This window comes from Brassica rapa, chromosome A10 (genome assembly GCF_000309985.2).
Source record: "Brassica rapa cultivar Chiifu-401-42 chromosome A10, CAAS_Brap_v3.01, whole genome shotgun sequence".
Classification (NCBI taxonomy): Eukaryota; Viridiplantae; Streptophyta; class Magnoliopsida; order Brassicales; family Brassicaceae; genus Brassica; species Brassica rapa.
In genome coordinates this window covers 11958788-11975049 of record NC_024804.2, presented here as the reverse complement: position 1 = coordinate 11975049, position 16262 = coordinate 11958788, and the positions used below count along the sequence as shown (strand labels likewise).

Sequence of the window (16262 nt, the reverse complement as noted above, 5' to 3'; positions counted from 1 at the left end):
CTATACGAATATAAAATCATTATATCAATTCAAATAAACACTTTTGTTTATTATTTTATGTAATTTATAAATATATAAAAAATTGATCGCATTATTACTCTTTCATAGTTTCCACAATTAGTTACCATAAATAATTATTTCTAATATTATGTAAATTATTTGGAAAGTGGTAATTGAATTATCCTTTCCTTTTAGATATAATTATAATAAATAAAATTAAAAATCATCGGTCAATCAAATTATAACAATTTGAAGAGTTCATTTATGATCAACACGTAATAAAAAATCACTTATGTGACTTCTTAATCAATATATAGTAGGATTTCTATTTTATAAATAATTTATAACACTATATAAATAATTTTAAAATTCTGATAAATTTATTCTGTAAACAACGATAAATAATTTAAAAATCATATTAATAAACATGTTTGGGTCTTGTAATATTTAAAAGAGTTATTATATAATTATATTCAAATACAATTCATCAAGTAGAGTATAAAACTATTATAATTATCTTATATAAAAAAATTCGTTCATTATATTTCATAGTTTATAAATATTAAAAGTAATAAATATAACATTATTAATCTTTCTATAATTTCGAGAATTAGTTTTCATAAATTGTTATTTGTAATATTTTTTAAATTATATGGCAAGTAATGTTAAATGTTTTTAGACTTACCTTAAATTTTTTGATCTAATTAAATAAATAAAAATTAAAAACAATTGACCAATCAAATTATAACAATTTTTTTTAAACTTCACCTATGAATGACATGTCACCAGACCTCAATAAAATGACTTCTTTTTTAATATATAGGGAGATCTATACTAATTTCCCAAACACAACTAGTAGATCATTTTTAATATATTATTTCTGCAGTATTTATATTTAATTATATTTGCATCGTTTTTATTTTTTTAGCCAGCACAGTTTCAATTTTCATATGCTTCCAGAGAATACTTGTAGAAGAGAATTTCTTGATATAGGGTGTTGGGAAAATTTTGAAGAATCTCTGATAAACACTTTTGGTTGGGCTTGATATAGGGTCACATTCAGTTCATTTCGCTGACTTAACTGAATGGGAAAATTTTGAAGAATCTCTGATAAAAAGGTATTCAGATACTTGTCAACATTTCGCTGACTTAACTGAATGATGATATTAAGTAGACAAGTATCTGAATACCTTTTTATCAAATTTACATGTGATATAGGATGATGTCGAAAGATTTGAAACTGGCGATGATAGGAATTGTCCATTTTTTAATATCATCAACAATCGACGTACTTTATATTGCTGGGATGATAGAGTTATTAAGAAAATCAACATTTAAAAAAAAAATCAACATTTTTAAAAAATCAACATTTAAAAAAAAATCAACATCTAAAAAACAAAAATCAAGAGACAATGCAATTTCAATTACAAGAATATAAAGTCTAGAAATTACCTTTTTTGGTGCAAAGGTTAAAATGCATACCACTTTTCTGAATTTTTACATTGTTGCAAAGCAACTTATTACAGAGTTAAAAAAAAAAAGAAAACGACACCGAACAACAAACTAAGCAAAGAACAAAAAAGAAAGCTAGCTATATCGATCGATAAACCAAAAGTACAGCTGGAGAAGAGAGTGAGCGTCAGCTGGGCGAGAAATTACTTTCATGGTTAATCTTTTTTTTTTTTTAAAGAAGTTTCATGGTTAATCTGTACAAAGACTTGGTCAGCGACAGTCTCGCTTCTCTCTTTTCTCTACTGACTAGAGTTTATTTTCTTCTGGCTTTGCGTAACCGGTAATGGGCTTCTATAGTTACCGTCTGTCGGGTTTTGTTTTTTGTTATTTCTTTATTTGCATTTCCATGATTTAAGTTTTTAGTCTTTCAGTTAGGTTTCTAGATCATGATCTCCAAATTTCGTTTTTGATGGTTGGGCTTATCATTGGAGGTTCGTCCGGCTGCTTGGCTATCGTGGATCTTCTCTTTCCGACATATTTTCCTACTCTCGATTTTTGAAGGTGTTAAAATCTCGTTTCATGGACTTCTTGCATTCACTGATGATTTATCTTCTCAGATCTAGTTATCTGGTTGTTTTTGCTTCTTGTGTTAGTATTATCGTGGTTGGATCCTTATCTCTGCTTGCTTATGGAATCGGGATAGTTCATGATTTGATGTTTCTATTGTCCAGTCTTCGTTTAAAAGTTTTCCAGCTCGGTTTCAAGAAATTGAGGCTTCAGCTCTTTATGCATCTTATTGTGGGAAATTGATAGTTAAACGTAGGCATAAACATTTTACCCAAGCCCAAAAACTAAAACCAGAATCGATCCAAAAATACCTAACCCGAAACCAAACCGAAATATAAAAATACCTATTAGGTCCAAAATTCTTCTACCCAAAAGAACCAGAACTGAAAAGAACTGATCCGAATAGATCCGGACCAAAAAAACCCGATTCATATCCGACTTAAAAACATAAATATCCAAAACTATGAATTTTGTGTTCTATTTTCTATATTTTCTTTTATGATTTAGTTGAAATATTTTTTTGTTAACGATCTTTGTTATTATCTTATAACATTTTCAAGTAATATGAAGCTTTAAATGTAACATTTAGAGTTTTAAAATGTTTTATTTTAATTATTAATAGTTTTTTTGTGTTATTTTGTAAAAAAAATAGATATATATGACAATTTCGACTAAATTTGAGGGGTTTGGTTATTTAGTGTTTTTCAGATCTTAACTATCCGAACCCGATGTGGACCCAAAAATGATGGGTATTTTAATTAAAGTTATTCTTAGGTACACCAACCAAAAAGATTTCGTTATTTCATATTTGATATCTTTTAAAAAAAAATATTATTAAGTTATATTATATTTTTAAAGAAAAAAAAACTAATAGTAGTTACAAAAAAAAAATAAAAAATATTTTTAACGTAGTCAGCAAAACACTAAACCTTAAACTCTTGGATAAACTCTAAACTCTTGGATAAATCCTAAACCCTTGGATAAATCCTAAACTCTAAATCAAAAACACTAAACACTAAAACATTAAATCCTAAACCCTAAACCCTTTAGTGTTTAGTGTTTAGTGTTTTTGATTTAAAGTTTAGGATTTATCCAAGAGTTTAGGGTTTATCCAAGGGTTTAGGGTTTACCCAAGGGTTTAGGGATCATGATTTAAGGTTTATGGTTTAGTGTTTTGCTTACGATAAAAATATTTTTTTTTGTCAATACTACTATTTTTTTTTACTTTTTTATTTTAAAAATATAATATAACTTGACAATATTTTGTTTCCTCTTTTAAAAGATATCGAATATGAAATAACAAAATCCTATTTGTTGATGAACCTAAGAATAAATTTTTTAGTTATAGATTTAAACCGATCAGGACCCGGAAAGAACTGATACAAACCTATACGAAAATTTACAAGTGTCTATTGGGTCAAAAGGTCTAAGACCTAAAATATCCAAAACCGAGAAAAACCGACTTGAATCCGACCCGAGAAAAACCAACCCAAATCTGATCCAAAGATCTGAACGGCCAGATTTAGTTAACGGTGTATCTTTCATCTTTCTGGGTTTAGCTTGTTTGTGTGTTTTCTCGTGGCCCGTTGTAACGATCTTTTGAGCAATAGAAATAAGTATGATTGTTTTCTAGTAAAGTCTGATTGTTGATGTGCGTTTATCCTCTCTTTTTTAGGTGATTCTTCTCACTTACATAAGTTATTTGATTGATCTAGATATTCTTGCGGGTTGATTCTTAAACTTTGTAAGTTATTTTTTATTTTCTGTCTCTGAAGAATTCATTAATTTCTGCCAGGCTGCCAGCAAACGAAAATATCCAAGCCTATGGAATTGATTGGTTGAGTTTTATTTATTAATTATGTTTTATTTTTATTTTTAAAAGTTAAAGACTACATCAAGTTCTTATTAATTTTACCAATCATACTTTAGTTTTAATTTTAAAGCAACGGCAAAAAAATAAAGCAATTTTTTTTCTTATGTATTTTAAGCAAAATAACATACATCCTTCTTTTATACACTATAGAATCTGTAAAATGAAAAAAAAATCTGTAATATCAAATAAATTAGATCATAATAATTTTTTTTTTTTTTAATTTTGGAGGTTTTTAAAATATATTATAAATAATATAAATATTATTAACATATCACATTTTAAACAAAAGTAAACTTTGATGATTCATAAATAAATATTAATATAAATTATTTTAGTTGATAGAAATAATAATTTTATATATACATAAAAAATTGGGAAAATTTCATGTTTACCACTTTCATGATACCACATTTCATCTTTACCACCACTAAAGGGACATTTTCAAAAATATCTTCTTCATTAAGTGGCAAAAGACTCTTATACTTTTGTTTTCTATATATATGATAAATCATTATTTAAATAAATAAAAATTAAAATTAAAAAATTATGTTTTATGTTTTCGAATTATACTTTTTCAAATCCAAGCCTTTTTATAAATTTTTCTTTTTGAATTTTTTTAAAAGTTTTTTTTTTGAAAATCGAAAATTATGTCTGAAACTATTTTTCAAATTTTTTTTATATTTTTTAAGTATTTATTTATATATTTATTAGAATCCAAAATTTCACATTCCAAAAACTCTACCTCACCCATCAATTCTAAACCCTAAGTCTACATTAATTAACCCTACGGGTATAAGTGTCTTTTACCCTTCATTAAAATTGAGGATAAAAGTGATTAGTGTATGCATGAAAATTGGTACTATGAATGTGGTATTTGCGGCAATTTCCCTCAAACATTTCACATATTTTATTTTAAAATATTTATAATCTATAACTTACATCTATATAAATTTAACTACACCAAAAGTCTAAATAAAAGAATTTACAATAACAACTTCATAGTTACAACTATCCACAGCTAAATGTTTACAGATAAAATTTTACAGCAACATTCGAATCAATCATCACCATATATGTGACCTTTATTTTCTTGTTTAAAATAATTGTGCAACTCTGTGCCTAGTGATGAGTTCGCGGGTCGACCCTTCCTGTTGCATGCCGAGACATTTTTTGATTCAAAAAACCAACCCGCTTGAACCGCAAACAAAAAAATCTTAAATCCGCACTCGCCATGCTAAAGTCTGTAGACAATATGCCAGATCTGCAGGTAATATTAATTATATTAAAAAGTATTTCATTTATATATTAATTATTATTTTTAAATAATATAAAATTTATAAATTTATAATTAAAAATTATATAAATATTTATAATATTTTCTATATTTTTACAAAAATCATTTTTTAAAAAAACTTTTTTAAAATTTTTTGGAGGTTAGCGAGTATCCGCGGTTGAAATTTGGCTGACCCACATTCACTCCGCATCAAAAACAGTCAACCCACATCCGTATCCGCAAATCATTTTTTCAAATCACTCGACCGCATCCGCCACGGTCAAATGAGGTGGGCCCATGGATAATGATTCAAATTCCAAGCTCTATATGTTACTTTGCCTATGCCTTTTTTTATATTAACTTAACTTTGGGTTTAACATGTGACAATTATAGAAACAATATGAATGAGTAGGGAAAAATACAGAAGAATAAAATTATAAAAATGAAAATGAAGATTATTTCTTATTAATTTTAGTGAAAAACAAATTTGTTCTATATTCCTTTAGAATAAAATGAATGAAAAAGAATGAAAAAAAACTATTCCTTATAAATAGTAAAAAACATTAGGAATAATAAGAAATGCATTATTCTCTTTCATTCCTTGGTCACCAGTTAAACCATTTGTCTATGCCAAAGAACATCTCTAGCAATCCTTCGCCCCCTCAAATTTAAAGGGGATAAATAGTACACTCTCACATTTGAAAGTACACTATTCACCCCCTTAAAATACTATTTACTATTTACTTTTCACTTTAATCCTTTTATTTATATATGTTTAATGATCGTGTACTTATTATTTTTTATCCTGCATTTTAATATTATATTGGCACTTAAATATTATAATAATGGTCTTATAAAATTATTTTTAAATAATAATAATATATTAATAAATATTATATACCAATATATAGTAATATTAATAAAAATACAATATAAACATATTATTTCACACAATACATTTCGAAAATTTTACGCAAATATAGAACAATCATAGTATTTTACATCAAAATAAAAGTTACATAAGGTGAAATATTACACATTAAAATATATATTACAATACTAATATTCAAGTAAATTTGGTCTTGAACCTTCAAAATCACCAAAATATTCTTGATATAGATTTGGAGCAGTCTCTTCGGATTGTTGTTGCTGAGTTATCTTGCTTGTTCAGATCAGATAAACTGGCGAGTGTTAATATCATCGATGGAGTTTAAATTTGTCAACAAGATTTTATCTTTTTTCCTCCATTTATTTTAAAGCTAATTTTTTTGCTTGATTTTGCAAGCGCAACTGAACCATCTCATAATTTTTTTCTCTAGATGATGCACTTTCTTTCAAGAAATTTAGGATTTTTTCATTTGCTGAAACCAAATTAACCATAGATGAAGTATTACCTTCTGAAAGCTTTCTTTTGAGTTTTACTTTCTTCGATCCAATATGACGTTGTGACGAATTTGAACCACCATCATCATTGCTTAAATGTATTAAAAATGAAGAAATTCCAGGAGATTGTGATGCTGGAAAATCTACGGTATCACTCTCAATATCCGGGATAACGATATTGACATTATCTGAAAACTTTGAAATATCTTTTACTAGGGGTCTTCCGGCGCTACGCGCCGGGTTCGGATATTTTATTTGATCCAATTTTAAAAATCTTGTGTTTTGGTATTTAGTTGTTAGGAGTGATGTAGCTGAGTGTTGTTGAAAGGTTTTGCATTTTAAAAAGTGTCTGAATTCGTATAGTCTTTACGGGAAGTTAGTGTTTTGAAGTGTTTGTATTTCGGAGTTGATATATGAGCGCATGGTTCGTATCTCAGTGTAATATCTGGTGTTGTATCGATGCGGTTTTCTTTTTTTTCAATTTCGTTTTAGTAAGCTATGGTAAAGGGGTTGAGCTCTTAAACTGAGCGTTTTGAAAGAACAGATAAATTAAATTTAAAATAAATATTCTACGTCACTGGAAATGAATATCTCAGTAACCATCTTAGCTCCCGGCGTTTTTTTGTGTACATATCAATGGGAAGATCAATGAGGCATTTAGATTGTCGAACTTCTGTGAGGAAGATAGGCAATGCTGATCGTGATAATCATTCATGCGTTCACTTCTTCAGTCTTCGATAATCGTAATCATTCATGCGTTCTGTAGTAAATTTAATTATTTTAGATCAATTGAGTTGTAATGATGATTTTCGTTAGACCATTCTAAAATCACATATAAAATTATGTGATTTTTTTTTTAAAGAAGAAACTTTACTTAAACATTCTAAAATGATTAGAAGTCACCTGAAAATTATAATTTTAACTATTTTCAGTAACATTAGTTTTCAAAATGTTTTATTAAATAGTAAGTTTTTTATTTTTAATGACATTGGATTTGATACACAATTTATCAAATAGTAATTCTATAACACTTATTTTTTAAAAAAAATTGTGCTTGTATAACAATAAATTTGTCATTTAAAACAAATCATCTTGACTATTTTGCATGCTTCATTGCATGGGACGTGTATTTATATATTTTGTCATGTTATAGCAATGTTTTTTCGTATTATTTAAAAAAGTACTTTAATGGGAAATGCAAAATGGAAACAAAGTAAGGAAGGAATACAAATTGAAGATCTATTCAAATCTTGAACGTGTACCAAAAATCCAAAATGAGAAATTAAAAGGCTATGAAGAACGTGAACTTGTAAACGCAAAGAACGTTTTGTTGTATAGCATGTTCTTTAATCCATGAGATCATTGAACCCCAACATCATCTTGTAGAACTCGGTCAGCAAGAAGAAATGAAAACAGTTGGAGCAGACCGTGGTATCAGCTCCCTCTTGAGGATGGCAGTTTAGATGTGGCCACATTTTCTGCATTGAACTCACATAGGTCTCTTTTATGTGAAGAAAGGGGCGTTCTATAGAACGCTGGAAATTTGCCATGCAATCTTCCACTACTGAAATACCTTTATCATCGGTTAGTTTGTTGATGATTTTCACTCCGTTATCAGTCTCGCCAACGGCCATGAGGAGAACACCATAAATGTACGTCCCTTGGATGTGACCACCCTTTGAAGCTATGTGGATGTGATGTAAACCTAAGATCTGATTTTGAGATTCAAAGTATTCAAGCATACCTTTAACAAAGTGGGCATCAATATTGTTGGCTTCGAGGCATCTGGCGACCAACGTTCGGTACCGGTTGGCTAGAGAAGGCTGGTTGACCAGGGGTTTGAGGTTCAGAGCTTTAGCAACAGGGTAGTATTCAGGACCGAAGTGGAGGCGTTTGCAGGTAATGATCGTATTGAAGTAGTTGATGGGGGAGGTGGAGGCGATCTTGGAAACAATTAAAAGACGGATGTCTTTAGGCATGGATTCAAGGGTGAGCATGATATTTGTTTTGTGTTCGTGGAAAACTGTAGAGTTTTTATTTTCTTAGGATGTTTCTGGACGTGGCTTCATTTTAGGATTTGTTTATATATAATGAAGAGGATGGTAAAACTGTAGAGTTTTTACACTCTGTAACTGATCGTTTAATTTAGATTGCTGGTAAAGCGCATAAGCAATTAAAGCATAGTGGGTGTAATAGTTTAATGCTCACTTTTAATCCTTAGGACGACTGTTTTGGTTTTTTTTTTAAATTGTATTTTTTTTAATTTGATTTAAGGGAAAAAATCTTGAATAAGTTTGTTTTGATGCCGATGAGGAAATCCAATTAAGCGAGGTGCAGTGGAGCTGAGACCCTGTTTTCAGGGAGAACCCTTGGCAGAAACTGCAATTTCTTTGAAGCTAATGGACTAACTGAGGCTTTGTTTTTATTCTGTTTTCAATTGATTATTTGATTTATTTTCTTATAGTTATGCTATTGAGTAAGGAATAATTGTGATATAGGGTGTTGTAGTCTATGATATTATTGGGTTGTTTCACATATTATAAAGGAATTAAAGGCATTAAATAATTTATTGGGGTTGTAAAATCCATTATTTGTATTGTTGTATTCATATTATGCTTTTTTTTTGTTTTGTTCATTCCTTTTGAATTTTCATTTATTCTTTTAACTCTTATTGCAGCTATGTTTACAACTGAGCGCCGGTACCTCCCTGCCAGTTCAGTTGAGAAAGTTTTATTGGCATCATATATTGTTAATTTCATGTGCATAGATGGTTTGATTCATACCTGGTCGGCTTCCACTCGCACACACTAATGCTGCTTTTAAAAATGTTAAAACTATGGTATTAGTGATAGAAAGACTGTAGTAGCTTAAGACGCTTTGTAAACTGACAGCAATTATAAGTCTTAATGAAGAGCTAACATTTTTTTGTAGTGGCTACTCTCTTGTTGATTAGTCTCTCCATACGCAGAGCCCGAGCTATTCTTCTGTTATCTATAATTCAAATTAATAATGCAAGGTGAGTTACGAATTATAATAAAATTTTGAATGTTCTAGCTGCTTGGTCATTACCACGTTCTGAGTCAACAACATTGATAGTGTTATTTTGAACAGCTAAGATAGGGTCTGTGTTGTGCTGGATCTCTTGTTGTAGTGCCTTGTTTCTCTTTTCTGCGCGCATGCTTCTTCGGTTCTGTCGGGCGAGATGCCCATTAGTTTCTGAGAATGTAATCGGATTGGAAAAAGGGAGAACCAACAAATTAGATTTGACTTGATAAATAAGTCTCAGAATGAGGGGTCATATACCTTTAATACGATCTACGTCTCCTCTGCATCCGAGCAAAGTTGGAGGTGTGAGTGGTAGAAATTGCTCTTTCAACCAAGGCTGGCGTTCATCAGATACTGATGAAACAGAGAGTAAATAACTTGGAGAAGTCGTCAAAATATATAAGTATGTGTAAATTAGTGTCTCGCTACGACTAACCTTTTTTTTTTCCGGCTTCTTTTAGTTGCAGTTGATGATGATGGTGTGGATAGTAGAGGAACACTTTCTGTTCTCCTTGATCTCCTCAAAGGTCCTTTATCTGTTTCTGGTACCGGGGACTTAACCATGACTTCTTGCAATGCAGCTGTAGTCAAAGTTTTTTTTTTATTATGAAATCACAGATGCAGAGTCTGCAACGAAAATCCAGAGAAAATTATGAGGTTTGTTTGTAACGGCTGTTTCATGCTATGTGCATTGTTTTGAAGATGTGCGTGTAGTTTTTTTTATGAATGGGAGACGTATAGGCAGGCAGCATACAATTGTTACTGTTCTAATTTAATGTACCATAATATAAATTTTATATTAATCATAGATAGTAATAAGGGAGAACGAAAATATTAAGTATGTGAAAGCTTAAATGTTGTCAAATGTTCTTCACATTAAGTACTTGTCATTAGGGCTTGGAAGAAGCAGTGGAAATTCGCTGTATAATGTTTTTATATGCAATCCTCTTTTTTCACTTGGATCTTTCGATCACGCTTACTATTTTTTTCCCCTGACATAAGAGGAAAGGAAGAAAAATTTAAAATACCCACTTTGAAGCCACTTTTGTAATGGGTTTATTTATATTTTTATGTTTTGATTTTGTAATATATGCCTCTACAATGCAAACTTAGTCTAAATTTTGTTTGATTTTAAATACATGAATAACCCCTAGCGCAAACCCAATCTTTATAAACTTTATAGGAAATTTATCCACATTAAGTACATGTTATGGGTTCCTAAATGATGCCGTGTAAAGTAGCTTGCCAAGGTGATAAAATGTCAACATTTTAAGGTTAGCCGGAACTTCCAATGACTTGTAGTTATTTTTTCCAGTGTGCTAGGAGGAAAGAGAGTTCGAATTTAACACTTAACTTGAGGTGACTTTTTATAGTTTTTAAATTTACCATGTATCAGAACGTGAACTAATATTTTAACTTGGTTAATTTATGTTTTTACATGAAGGACGGCGGTTCATACACATGTGAAGTTAATGGATAATATAATTAATGCTAGTCACCTGAGAAATAGAAAATAGGACAACCACGACCCATAGTTTTTCATTAAGAAAAATTTGAAAAAACGACATAGCAAAGACCTTAAAAAAAAAAACAAAGAACTAAAAGACAAAAAACAAATCCAAATATAAAAAAACAGAGAATGATATAGTCTAATCGTGGTTGTTTGGGTTCCAAGGTAGCACTCATTCCACACGTGCTTTCTTACGTGCAGTTGCTTCCCCAGCGTCTTCACCCGATGCTGCTGCTTCATGCGCCATACGTGCACCATCAGCTTCGGTGAGCTGATCTGCACCATTGTTTACGATACCAGCTCCGACATCTAATCCTGTTGCCACAGATTGGGGTATAGATTGATCGGTATCCTCGCCACCATCCTGCAAGCAACACCCGATAATTTTATATCAGATCAATATGTAAGCGTCACTTACAAATAAAGAGACCTCAAGTTCACTCACAGAAAAAGTTGGCTTTGGCGCAAGATCACGTGCGGGCAATATGCGAGATATGGTAAAGCTTCGGTGATTTGGACCAAAATTGAAGTCCTTTAACCTGAGCTGGAAAGTGTAGGTACTCCCCACCAGATTAGCGAGTGAGCGAGGTAGGTCGATGTCAACTTGGGCATTAGTACCTATCCCCTGCAATGTTTAGGAAAAAATATACGTAAACAAAGTATACAATAATACATTACACGCTCAAGACGTAGAGGTCAATTAGCGGGAATACCACGATATGTGCAGCATCAGAAGCAAGAACATGAGTCAGGCTAGCAATCTCTTCATCAAAACCAAGGAAAGCTGCTGCACCAGTGTCATCTGAGACGGAGAGAATCACACGATACCTGTCGAATTGGAACGAAATTTAGTACTTTTTACAACCACTAATAAGCACAAACCGAAAATAATTTACTTGAGTTTAGCCACAGCATTAGTTTCATTGCATGGGACGCATGTGAATGAAGTCTCCTCTCGGATGAGTTTCTTGGAGCAAGTGGAGCAGCCAATGTAACACCAACCCTCATCAAGCTGAATCTCAGTCACCTTGACCGTACAGAGAAACTCAATTATCTGTCAAATCAAGAGAAAACACACAATCTTAAGTGCAGTCTAGGAAGGAGTAAAATTAAGAACATGTAAACAAAAAAACCTGAGGATCGGCCGTGAAGATGAATTGGTTAAGCTCTGAAACTGTCATGGGTTCAATCTTCTGTTCATGAACCACCTTGGATGAAGACCCTGACTGGTCTGTACCACCACTTGGCAACCTGCGAGGATAATAAAATGTAAACGCTTATGACAAATCAATAGCAAAAAAAAAAAATTGCATTATCAAATAAGAGAAAGGATGCTTGCCTGGCAAATGCATCTGCGCCTACAGCGGTTTCAGTGTCAAAAAAAATACGTGTCGCAGAAGTGCCATTCAAATATAACTTTCCTGCCAAAACACATGGGACCTTATATAAGCTTTTAACAACCAAAAAAAAAAAAAAAAAAAAATCAACTGCATGACAGGACGCAAGCTTACCCGAAACCAACTTAGGATTCATGGCTGTTACAACAACGATCCTTGGCTCTCTTCCGTACACATCGAACTTGCTATGGAATGCAAGGGCCAAGGAGTCAAAGATACTAACACACACAGTAGTATCGCTTAAAAAAATCATGTTAAAAATGAGTCAGTGATATGCTAGAGTTAAAAGAATAACAAATGGAACTGAGAAGATTGACAATACCTCCCAAGACGCAAGTTAAGCATTACGCGCTGAGCCCCAGGGATACGGTCAGTTATTGTGCTCCTAATTGCACTAAGCTCTCCCATTACGTCTGACATAGTATGGATTGGGAGAACGTTAGAGCATGACATAAGTAAACGACGACCATAAAAAAAAACACAAAATGTTTATATACCAGGGAGTTGTCTGCCAGTGTTGGCTAGTCCAAGTATCTGGTCGTACGGTCGGAAACGGAAGTGCTCTGTGGGTATCGTCCGAGATGTCGTTGCTAGCTTTTCAAATTCGGTGCCATCATTGAAACGAATGGCTACCGGCGCATCAGATAGCCGGTATTTCGGGCTGCTGCGCGTCACATCGAAGCCGCTTAGTGTGTATACAGATCCCTCCGTCATACGTGGTCTGAACCTAAGCTGGAGAAGGGCAGAGACAGTTCCGTGCACGACAGTAGACTGATGGAGCAATGAAGATAAAAAAATTAGAATCTATAGAAAATTAAACTATTAAGAGATTTTTGGAGATTAAAACGGATCTTAGAAAATTAAACTATTAAGAGATGTTAGAAGATTAAAACGGATCTTAGACAAACAAAATATTAAGAGGTTTTAGAAGAGTTAAACGGATCTTACGTTCTCATCGATTAGCAACATGTCAAGACTCATTAGCTCCATTCCCTTGTTGATATTCCTAGCCTCCCAAACCCTCAGCAGACGGACCTCCGCGGTATCGGAGCATCGGCCGGCTTTCAAGTCGCTAAGAAGAGTGAACGCCATCGAAATCGGTTGATGGAAAAGAGATTAGAAAAGAGCTTACTTCTAAATTTCGTAAGATTTGAGGTGTGCATTGCAAGATCGCTTGATGGCGTATTTATAGGTGAGGATCAAGCCGGATACAATGGAATACGTAGAGGTGTATTGATTGCGCAATTGAAGTGGAAGGAGTGGAGTAAAAGGGGTGAGATGGAGTTAAGTTGCAAAGTTATTGAGATCGGAGGCGTTAGGCATACTGAACAGCCTCGAATCTCTGCGTGGTCTCGCGGCCGATGTGGAAAGCTAGAAGACGAAGACAAAGATGAGACGTCGCAACCCTATGCGTGCTTCAGATGGGCCACGATTAGTAAAAAAATTAGAAAACACCAGAGCCCAAAAGAAACGCCAGAGCCCAAAAGAGAATGGAAAAAAATAAAAAAAAAAATAAAAAAGGCGTGACCAATCAAGAGCCGACACGTGGCGGCAAATGCCCACATCAAAAAGAAGGACGTGGAGGGCTGAGGTGAGAGAAAAGCCCAGATTATTATTATAGATTAAAAGCCGCACATGATCAAAATTAAAACCTTTTTTTTTAGTTTTGGATCTTGCATCAATAAGTTTCGGTTATTGGAGCCGGTTTGGTTCTGTTATTAGGGTCTGAAAATTCATATTACCACTGGCAATCAGGGGTGTCGTGTTGGTTTGGTTACTGTGTCTGGTCTGGAGTGCTTGTTTCGGCTTCTATTACGCTAACTTCGGCTTAGATTCGGTTTGGTTGCTGTCTTGACCTCTGGATTTTTGTTTTTTTGGTTTGTTTAAGGGGTTTCCGACATGAGAAGACGAAGAAGAAACGAGGAAGCTACAGAGGAGGAGAGATCGATGTTCGGTCACATTCAGTTAAGTTTGAGTACTCAGACGATGAATGATGATCAACTGACAAGCAACACACTTATCTTTTTATCTTTGTTTCCTTTGCTTCTCTTTTAAAATTATCATCTTTGCTTTGCTTTGCTTATTTCAAAATGTAAAACTATTCGGATCTAATTAACCCGAAACAGGGTTCAAGTTTTGTCTGTGTTGATTGTCTCATTTGAAACTTGTACGGACATGAATCTTTTTCAGTTTTTTGTCACTGCACTTTGAGAGAGAGAGAGCAGGTAACTTATTTCAGGAGTTGGGCTTTGGGCCTATATTAGTAGATTTGGGCTCATTTTGCTTTACTAGTCAAAAAATTAATTCATATAGTTTCCTCTTATTAAAGCTACTTCTTTTTTTGGTAATAGGTTTATTGATCGCTAATGACTTGATTTGTGAACTGTGTGCTTTATTCCATACTTTCTTGTCAAATTTAGTAGAAAGTATTTTCGGGAAAAAAAGTAAAGAGAAGTATCTTTCCTGTGGACCTATCGTGGTCTCTTGCGTTTTGGTTAGGCAATGTGTTATTTCCCTTGCTATTAATCTCATAATTAATCACTGAAAGTTTGTTACTCGAATATTTATTTCTTTGAATAAATGTTGTTATAGAATATATTATGTTATATGTCCGTTGGTTCTTTTTGTTAGCCAAGCATCCAATGCTTGAAGTTAGTGTTTTTTGTTTGTTTGTAATTGACCAACCTGTTTTCTTCGTGGTCATGATTAGAAGTACGTAAAACACCAGATATATATTCTAAACACGCAGATTAAGTGTTAAAAATAACGTCGGCATACAAAATATATGCTAAAAGATATGAGTACATTTTTAGTGTGAACTATACGGTTCCAAAGTAACATCACATCCCACCTATAATTATTTCCAGGTTAAGAAATCAACTCCCGCTGTTTCTCTTTTGATTAAAGTAGTATTAATGATAACGACGTGATTAAGAATTTAAGAGTAGACACAATGATGAAGAAACATCTGGAAATAGAAAAAAGGTTGTTAGTACTATAGATACTAGGTGTATAATTGTATTTTATCGTAAGTTTACTGTCTAAGTATCAAACTTTATCAGTTTTGTGCATGTGTTGTTTTCCTTAAAAATCAATATGAGCTTTACTTCGCCTTGTAAGTTGTAACTAATATTGATTCTCCCATTGCTGTAAATCTATGCCGTCGTGAGTATACACTTTTAGTTATGACGAATAAAAAAATACATTGTCGTTGACAAGGAGAAAGAACACGGATAATTTAACAACTAAACAACATTCCAACTCCAACATGATAAAAACATGTTACTAACGCTGCCTCAGTTTTTCGTTAGGATCTTCCCATTATCGGAGTTTAAACGTTTGAACACAAGAGTATCTCTGGATTTCATTTTTGCTTCTAATTTATATAATATACGTGGAAAACATATGCAATTCTCTAATTTAATTAGCAAGCAGTTCTGATAAATTACAAATATAAAAGTGATAGGACGTTTTATGTTTAGTATATGACAAAATCTTTATTGTGTAAATAATCTTATACTAATCCAATCGAAGGAGACAATGACAAGCAACCGCCCATACGATTAATCGGCAGCTTTCTTTTTTCTTGCTCAAATTGAAAGGTTACCTCATTGGTGTTGTTTGCATCAACCACGATCGTCTGATCTTCTGTAACTATTGAACTACATTCTCTGTAAAGAAGTAAATAACCATAGTTTCCTCTTTTTTATTCTTATAACCAACGGTTTTATTCAGCTTGTAAGTTATAATATACCACTTACT

General features: G+C 32.5%; 2 long non-coding RNA genes and 1 other non-coding gene across 3 annotated transcripts; 2 read left to right on the top strand and 1 right to left on the bottom strand.

The window, feature by feature from the left end:
- Positions 1-575: 575 nt before the first annotated feature.
- Positions 576-14700, top strand: LOC103845147. The gene is made up of 2 exons (XR_001956588.2): positions 576-2013; positions 14389-14700. It is a non-coding gene; the product is annotated as an uncharacterized LOC103845147 (long non-coding RNA).
- Positions 4504-14389, bottom strand: LOC103846137. Its single transcript, XR_004452698.1, has 2 exons — positions 12000-14389; positions 4504-11931 (listed from the first exon to the last, which is right to left on the bottom strand). It is a non-coding gene; the product is annotated as an uncharacterized LOC103846137 (long non-coding RNA).
- Positions 8853-8963, top strand: LOC117129447. The gene has a single exon (XR_004453096.1). It is a non-coding gene; the product is annotated as a small nucleolar RNA Z278 (small nucleolar RNA).
- Positions 14701-16262: the final 1562 nt, after the last annotated feature.